The 9,537-nt window shown below is 40.1% G+C and overlaps 3 pseudogenes across 1 annotated transcript; 1 reads left to right on the forward strand and 2 right to left on the reverse strand.

Moving 5' to 3' along the window:
- The window catches only part of LOC148723406 (uncharacterized), a 303,906-nt pseudogene that overhangs the window by 6,442 nt on the left and 287,927 nt on the right, over nt 1-9,537 (forward strand).
- LOC148723408 (uncharacterized) lies at nt 3,110-6,070 on the reverse strand (annotated as a pseudogene). Its single transcript, XR_015991603.1, has 4 exons — nt 5,962-6,070; nt 5,488-5,749; nt 4,871-5,150; nt 3,110-4,448 (listed from the first exon to the last, which is right to left on the reverse strand). The product of XR_015991603.1 is annotated as an uncharacterized LOC148723408 (transcript).
- LOC148723409 (uncharacterized) lies at nt 5,803-8,470 on the reverse strand (annotated as a pseudogene).

Raw genomic sequence — 9,537 nt, forward strand, 5'->3', positions numbered from 1 at the left:
AACCCCGAAATTAGCCCTAAAATTGCACTTCTAAAAAACATCTCCCACACTGATAGAATGCGGTGGATTTTAATCTCATTTCATCCAACAATTTTTTGAACCTTAAGCAATCGAGGGTTCAAAGTTGGATTGATTTGAAATTATCCTCGCCAATCGAGAGTATTTCATAATCAACCATGTCACGCGACAATTTTAAGAGACCGAAAATTAGGCTTTTTTAATTGCATATATCTCCAATGGGCAACGTTACATGTCGATCAACATGTAATCACAGTAAAACCCAATCATAGTGCTATGTTTCTGAGGAAAAAAATGTTTGGCCTCCCTGAAATATTTGTGATCAGATTCCTCCGAAGTGCGTGGGAGGCAAAGTTGATTTAACCACTTTTTGACCACAAGCTGCTGGGTAAGAAGGCGAATAAAATCGTTTAATGGTATATGTGACGCCAAGTGTTTTGTTTTTCGGCTCTAAAGATATTAAAAGATGTTTAGTTGCATAGCTAAGGTGTTGAAATTAATTGTACATTTCGTAGATATTGACCCAATTCACTGATAGTTACTTAAGATCTCCTAGCAAATCTAATGACACCGATTCTTGTTTATATACTGAAAGTCGACAGCTGAAAGCAAAGTATTCCCACAATTTTTTGTGAATTTTTTTCTTTTCATACTTCTTAAATTTATATTTAAACATGGAGCGCGCTTAAAGTAATTTCCTTACCGAAGAAAAAACGGTAATTGTGAAGAAGAGCTCCCCAAAAAACCTGTCGGCCGACAGTCGGCCGACAGACGACCAACTGTCGGCCGACTGTCGGCCGACTGTCGGCCGACTGTCGGCCGACTGTCGGTCGTCTGTCGGCCGACTGTCGGCCGACAGTTGGTCGTCTGTCGGCCGACAGGTTTTGCCTGAAATATAGGCTACCTGTCGGCCGCCAGTCGGCCGACAGTCGGCCGACTGTTGGTAATGTGTCGGTAACCTGTCGGTACCTTGTCGGTAGCTTGTCCGTGAAACGATCACACAATGTTAGGGATTCTAAGTTTGCCGTTACAAAAGCATATGGGTTTAAATTATTAATTTTTTAATTTGCGTTTGTCGCAGAGTGGCAAAACGAGGTATCGTGGTCGTTTTAGATCAAGAGTTTTTGGTCTGGTTTACCAGAAACGTTGAGTGATCCGATATTTCACTCGTAGAATCGTGCCTCGCTTGATACAACATCCAACATGTTTAATACGTTGACAATTGACTTTCAAGATTTGGTGGCTCCTAAAGGAGCCGTTTTGTGCGTGGTGAAATATACAAGATATTTCACTCGTAAAATCGTGCCGCGAACTTCATTGGCAACAGCTGCCCCTCTCTCCTCATGTTGCTCATGACCGGGATGTAGCGCCGAAGTCTTTTGCGACAGGCAACCTCCAGATCTCGCACGGATTGAACTTCTTGGTCGCGGAGGACGAGGTCCAGTTCCCTCGAGGCGACCTTTTTTGGAAATAGCAATTCATCCCAAACCTGCAAGATAGATTACGATGCTAGCAACAAATACATACATACATACTTAACATACCATAAGAGGCCGCGTTGCATTGTTGGGCGATTGGAACGAAAGTGTTTGTATTGATACGTAGCTTATGGTTTTCAGAGTTTTTGGCCGAGTTTTCGATTAAATTATCTTCCTATGCGATTCTTAGATTGTCTGGTGTGTTGTAAATTACGCAAGTGATATATCCTATACGCATCTGATAACATTTTGGAAGAAACGTTTCTTTACATACTACCAACTTTGCCGTCGATCGGTAAGTAGGTGAAGTCTGTCGAGTCATACATCACCATTACGGATTGTTATGTCACGTTAACTGTTCGTTTTTTACACAATTTTTCTTTTTTCTTAACCTGTCGGTAGACTGTCGGCCGCCTGTCGGTCAACTGTCGGCCGACAGTCGGCCGACAGTCGGCCGACAGGTTTTTTGGGGAGCTCTTCTTCACAATTACCGAAAAAACAGCCATCATGTAAATTTAGGTGTGCGGCGTGACACGTGTTTCTGTTACATATACTTCAATGCATGAATTCAGAAATAAAATTCACTGAGCTCGAAAAAATAAAAGTCTCTCTTTGACAGGCAATCCATATTCGACTTAAGTTCAAGTTATTTTTGTTTACTGTACTAAAATCTAATGGCATGAGTCTTTTTCTGAAATCAGGTGAATCTAAAAACTATCGCCATGAAAAGTAAACAAAGATAAAAGAAAGCACGTAATCGATCAGTTTCCTTGCCACTTTGTGCTTGTATTCATCATAATTTTCTCTATTTCTATTCAACTATGATGTGGGAACTGGGGTGATTTAACTAGACCCATGAAATTGTAGTTATTGCACTATTAGTTAGTATTACGCAGTTTTTCCATTGTTTTCTTTTAGTTTCATTCAATTACATTTCATTTAATTCCATTCTTTTTCTGTTAGGTTTGACTACCACGCACTTACTGTTAGATACTATTTCACGGTAAAGTATTATCTTCGCACCATAATCAATCCTTTACATTATGTTTTGTGGTATTATTAACCAATCCGAGAATAATAAAAAACGGCATTCGAAGATTCATGTTTCGTATGCAATATTTTCAATTTTGAAAGAACAGAAGTGCGAACGAAGTAACTGAGAACTTACTACAAAATACTTCAGTTGCTACAAAATTTTAATAAGTAGGGAAAGAGCTGCTCAAGTCTATATGCTAGATTGAAAGATACCCCTGTTATTTTGATTGTTGCAGTTTATTTTGTTTTGGTAAGCGTTTGTGGAGTATCCCATAGTAGTAGTCTTGCTCACAATTATTCATGTTAGGACTGGAGCCAGCCTCTTCTATGTATTTAGTGGACATAAGTGCTAAGCTTATTTCCACGTTTCATTGCAGTTACAATTGAATTCACATTGCTATATATGTTATGTGGCAAGGAGTTGCTAGTAGCGTTGTGGTACTCAAATGTAGAGGGCTTTGCTTTCCTCTGTTTTGCCAGGCTCCTTGCCAGTTATTATAGACAGCACTTTTTACCTTACGGTATCTACGAGTGCCTTTTGCAGGTTATTCATAATAAATAGAGATTACTTCGATTAAAATACACGTTTTAAATCAAAGTTCTAGTTGCCTTCCTATTTGGAATCTTGTCTCCATTGCTTCTACTTCGCTGATATAATCATCAAGGTCCTCTTTCTCCTCTAGGGAAGCAGTTACATTTCGCTTCAAGACACCACACCTGTTAAGGGCTGACAGGCTGCTGAAATATCTTGCAACTTGATGTGTTGAAAGCCATTCTTCCTTTGAAAACAATTTATCTCCATTTGACGATCTTTGACTCTTCATTTTACATGCAATATCAGCGGGATTTGCTTTAACACCGGTTTCCTCTCCTTGGAAGAATGTTTCCTTTAAATAAGAGCGAACGTGCTCGGAAAATCGGATTGACTTCTTTGATTTCTTCATTGCCCAACCCACCTCCAGTGATGGATTGTCAGCAGATACTGATGAGGATTCTGTTACTGACGGTACACCACCAACCTCACCTTCGACATGGTCTCCTGTAACAGTTTTACAGGTCTCTGCCCACTTTTTTAGTGCTGTCATAGTCCGATTCTCTTTCTAACTTGATTAGGTGGCGTCCAACATCAAGATGTTTCTCTAGACCTTTAAATTCCTTGTAGACTTTTACACATCCTTGTTCAGGGCAGGAATAGGAGGCGATCGACCGCGTTGCTGACTCTGCTTCGTCTGATTGCATAATTTGCACCTCCATTGGCGCTAATGGTCCGACATCTTGGGCCTGCGTTGCTCCAGCACGAAAGGTGCCGACATCTTGTAACGGTTGGCTAAATGGCTGAAGTTCTTTGATACCTGTGGGACCTTGTGGAGTACCATACTTCTGAAGCTGTGCCAGCGAAAAAAACCTGCCGGTGCCCACATTGTATGCCTTCCAAGCTCTCAGTCCAGCTGACTCGAACAAGAAATTGTTCAGTGCTTGAATTCCAGTGATGCTATGTTTCGTCATATTTTGAAAAGAATCTTGGATTTCTGCTACAGTGGCATAGCAGCCCTTTACCTCACCATACGATTCAATTGCAACCTTCATGTCATTGGCGGTGTTAATGTCATTTCCCTCGTTTATAAATCGCCGCATGTGACTTTTAAGAGTGGCTATACGGCGGTCAGAAACATCTTTGCCGACTTGGGGATCGCTAAAGTCATAGCGCAAGATTCTGATTCCGACACGCTCACCAAGACTCGGCAATGACAGAATAAGATACCCATTGTGGTAGCACCCAGCGTTATCGGATCGCAAGAAAGCTTCACTGAGGTTAGAATAACTAGCCTTTAAGGCCACAAGCGTACTTTCCAGGATTGATGCCACTACAAACCAGTTTTGGGTGCATTTGTCGAAAAGGTGGATATAGCTTCTTGTCTAGAGAAAAAAACGGGATTGTATTACCTAATTAGTATATTGTCACCATTAGGGTTGCAGCTAATGTTGAGGTAAAGCTCTCTATTATGAAAGAACCTACGCAATAGGGAATTTGTTGAAAGCATGTACTTGCATTTTCGGTTTACCCAACATTTTTACCTCCAGAAATTGTGTACAATGTGTAAATCAACTTTTTCTGGCCAATGTCTTCTTCACAGATATAACGTTTGCAAAAATCTTGGTTGCGGCATCACTTTCACGTTATTGCGTTGATCTAAGTTAGTATGATGATCACTAGATTAGTTTATCACTCCTTCTGGTGCACTGGCGTGATGAACACTAATCATAAATCAGTTGTAAGTTTTCTTTTTACTAGACGTCGATCTTAGTTAAATTACGCCCAGACGCAACTGAAACTCTACTTTAATTTCTCTGTCATCCCCCTTTTTGACAGCAACAGAAACATGCCATGACTTTCCTTTCTTCCCAAACCAATCTCGCTGTGTTTCCCGGTAACCGATTGGGAGAAATTTCATAGCCCAATCCATAATGATAAGTGCTTGGTTATTGGCCAGGTTCTCGATAACCGCACTTTTTGCAGTGTTCTGGTGAGCCGCGCTAAGGATATGCGCTTTCCATCTATCAATATCAGGAATCGCGTTATCCACATCGTACTGTAACTCTTCCAGCTGGTCTTTAGTGCTAAAAGACTTGTAACAATATAACTTAGATAATATGCTTTCTTTTGAGATTTGAAAACTTGCATATTGTTTGGTAAATTCTTCTCAAGGTTCCACTTGAAAACAAGTTGGTAAGTATAACCTTAAAGACGGTTCAGTTATCAAGCATTTCATAAAAGTTAAAAAAGATAGAAAACCGTTCCAGCCTTTGTGACGTGACACTGAGATTGATAGTTATTTGTCACGTCATCTTTGACTGCTAGTTACATATCATGGACTTCAGTTGCATACTGCATTCGAGAACAATACGAAGGTTGTGACGAAACCAGATGGTATCAACTGTAAACACATATAATCACCTGAATTTGACTTCTTGTGAGTCAAATGCCAACTGTAGGTCTGCTATTACATTCTTAAGATCCTCGCATCGATCAGAGTTGACCGTGTGCTGATGCGCACAGCTTCCATGGAATTCTGGATCGGAACTACTCAAGGCAAATTGTCGGCAGTGGTCAGGACAAGGACTCTCCCTTGCTAAGTGGATTTTGTAATCGGTCTTTAAATACTGCCTCGCACTCTTCAAGTGGCGTTTCATATCCTTCGTTCCTTCTTCTTGTAGACCTAAAAAGATATATATATATATATATAAAACCCTAACAGTTGATGCATGTAGTTCCAGATGCTATAAAACTGATAAAAAGACATTCATTTACGCATAACAAGGGAATAAAGTATTTTTGAAACCTTTTATTACCAGGAAATTCCCTGACAGTTTTACGGTCTAATAAGTTGCTCTTTCTTTAGCATTTGCTAACTTCAACGATTTTACTTACCGAGTGAGCATAACCTTTCTGCTGTTTCTACTAATGTGGCAAAGGCACACACACCATCTGTTTGAATGCTATCCAGCCCTGTGAGCGATTTCTTTTTAGAAGCCGCGCATACTTTTTGAAAAAAGAATTCAACTACAACGTTTGATGCATATCATGCCTGTCAGTCTATCTTATTTTTGAAGGTGCATCACACAAATAGGATGATGAACTTTACTTGTGTCTAAAACTATCTCGCACGAGGTGCCCTTGGTAAGGAACACCTACCTAGTGACATAAGGGTGAAAATAATAACATTATTGATGCAATATCTGTTTTCTTTAGATCTTAACATCGATCATAGGCAGCGATCTGTACATCGATCTCCTTACTAGTAGCGATGCTACTCCGGAGTTTAGGACTAAGGTACCTTAACAGAGTAGAGACGATGTTGAAATGTAGGCAGAGCAAAGTCGGTTTGTTTACTAATTGATAAGGATCAACGATGGAATTGCCTTAATTACGTATCGAGACTTTCTTCTATTTTCGAAACTGCTTACCTTCAGTATGTTAAACAGCGTCGATCGACCTAAAGGTTGAAATCCAGTCTCGGAACAGTACGATGTATACAGTTGGACAAGTCTCGATGCTATCACAGTTCTCACCACATTAGGAATTTCCAGTGTGTCACCATCGGAAAGTTTCAATTTTGTTGTTCTGTACGCGACATCTTGCAAAAAAGACGGACCAGAAACAAAATCAAGAAAGTGGTCAACCTTTGCTGGGTGCATTCTACTTCGCTTGATTTGTGGTGGTTCTATCTGTTGACCAGGCTCGTTAAGAAAAGCGTGTTTTCGTTAAGAAAAGCGTGTTTTCTTGCTTCGTCAATTCTCCATTTTGTAAGACCCGGAATTAAGGTCAATAATTCAGACCTTGAGTGGTCACAAACAAAAATAGAGAGTATGTGCTGTCTGGTATACCATGAGTTTGCTTCTTCATAGAGCTTTACGAGTCTTCCAAGAAGTTGATTATCTGGCCTGTTTCCATCCCTTCCACTGCTGTACCTCTCAACAATCCAATTGAAAAGCCAAGTGGACCGCTGTGGCACAATTGCCTCCAGTACTGTCTCTACTGCTTGCACTGCTTTACGTTTGTAGTAGCAACTTGAGGAAGGGGACAAATTCAAAACATCTGTACAGAGCTGAGATCGAATGGAACTTACTCTTCCGTCCGCAGAGTTCCGGAGAAAGTTATTCAGAAAGTGAAGCCTATGCTGTACTTGAGGAGTTGGCTGCCATTCTAGCGACGTTTCGATCTCAGGTACTGATTCTTGTGAAGAGGACGAAAGAGCCTCTGAACTTGCATAATCTGACCCTACTAGAAGTGGCAGAGTTGATATTATCCCGGGACCGACCTCTTGTGCGGCATATGAAGGTGCCTCAGAATTTACATCATCTGCTCCCGCTGGGAGTTGTGGGTTTGGTATTGCCTATAGAATTAAAAAAAAATTTACATTGCCTCAAAAATATAATATACTGCAGGTGCGTTCGTTTTCCCTTTCTTCAAGAAACCGAGGAAAAATGCAAAGAAGAAAGTTTACCTCACTAGGCTGTTCTCGGAGTGATGACAGAGTAAATCCAGGCTCGCTGACTGCAGTAGGATCAAGAGAGGGCTGAGTCTCAGGTGATGCGGGTTCAATGACGAGAGCAGCACCGTGTTCGGTGCGGCATAATTCGCAAATACTTGTAATAGTTCGTAACAGAAACATTAAAATATATTTTAAAAGGGTAAAGGAGAAGGGGTCCAACTACATAAATTAGTCGGCATTACATGTCTTTTTACATCGATTGCAAACAGTAGATTTGCAACAAAAAGAAACCCCTCTTATAGAATCATTGTCATTGGCTGCGATCTTTTTACCCTTCAAATTATCAATTGCCTGTCAAACACTGGATGAGACACTTACCTAGTTTTTTTTTCAAGTTCGTCATTTGCAATCCTTGTTTTTAAGTTCACCATTAACGAATAGCGATCCTTGTTCCGTTCTTGCATCTTTAGTGTTTTTCTGCCCTATAAAACGATCATTTCAAGGTTTCATTCTATATAAAGGCAACTCTTTACGACTGTAAAAATGACTCAAAATATTGTGACGTAGCTCCCTTAAGACCAAAAAAGCAAGATCGTCTAGCCAATACAGAACTTGAACCTGTTCTAAAGTCGAAAGTTATTGTCTACCTTTTACCTTGTGTGCAAAGTAAATGGTCAAAAAAATATTTTCAGTTCCCTGTTGAAACTTTTCTGTCACAAGAAGTGAGCAGTTATCGTCATATTGACCTGCGAAATGAACAATTTACAAATTCTGTTAATTCCCTCTCCAGTTTAAGTAATTTCACTTAGTAAGAACAAGGAATACCACTGGTGTCTATCTGATTCTACAGGAGACATGATTCCAAACAGCAAAAAATGAAAACAAAACCATACCTGCACCGACGGGAACAAGAACTCTCCATTTCTCTAGAATCTCTTTACACATCTGTAGGCTTGCTCCTCTGTCTGGTTTTCATCGCTTAATGCCATGCAGAGGATGGTAACATTTGAGACTTGGTCTCCAACGGGTGCCTAACGCAGTGCGATGCTTCGGACACACTGTCATATCGTCCCCCATAACATCAAAGAATCCCACTCTAGCTAAAATGAGGTCTTTCTCCGACCCAACAGATGTTTTGGCAACCTTCAGTTGTCGCAAATGAGATTTGATATCCCTCTTACAGGATGACAAAGGGAATAATTCATTCTTCCCTGGAAATCTCGCTGAAAAATCACAAGTGCTCTTGGAATGCGAAGAGAACGAACAAGACAATTGGGGAGCCATAGCTTTAAGTTGCTGCTCCAAAAAATCTACCAAGTAACTAAAAAAACTACGGCGAGACTTCTCTGGGAAGAAAAGACTAAATGCTATTTTGTTATCTTTGTCTATTTTTCATGGCGACGGTGTTTACATTAGCCTGATTGAACGATCTCTACTTCGAAAACAATCCTGCAATCAGACTTTACAAAGGTGAAATAAATTAAGTTTATTTAAAGTAGAATGTGGATTGACTTTCAAGAAGACTTTTATTTTTTTCGAGCTCTGGGAATTTCATTTCTGAATTCATGCAAGTACATGTGACGGGAGGACGTGTCACGCCACTCACCTAAATTTGCATGACAGCTGTTTTTTCTTCCAGCATAAAAAGAAGAATCGGTGTAATTAGATTTACTAATAACTGTCAGTGAATTGTGTAAATATCTTTGAATTAGCACAATTAATTCAGCGCCTTAACTATGCAGTTAAACACCTGTTAATACTTTTAGAGCCAAAAAACAAAACAATTGGCGTCACATATACCATAACACGATTTGATTCGGCTCATTAGCTAGCAGCTTGTGATCACAAAGTGCTTAAATAAACATTGCCTGTCACTCACTTCGGAGGAATCAACATTGCCCGTCACGCACTTTGGAGGAATGTGATCACGAATGTTTCACAGAGGCCAAAAACTTTTTTCGTCACAAACATAGCACTATGATTGGGTTTTACAGTGATTACATGTTGATCGA

This window comes from Stylophora pistillata, chromosome 9 (genome assembly GCF_964205215.1).
Source record: "Stylophora pistillata chromosome 9, jaStyPist1.2, whole genome shotgun sequence".
Classification (NCBI taxonomy): Eukaryota; Metazoa; Cnidaria; class Anthozoa; order Scleractinia; family Pocilloporidae; genus Stylophora; species Stylophora pistillata.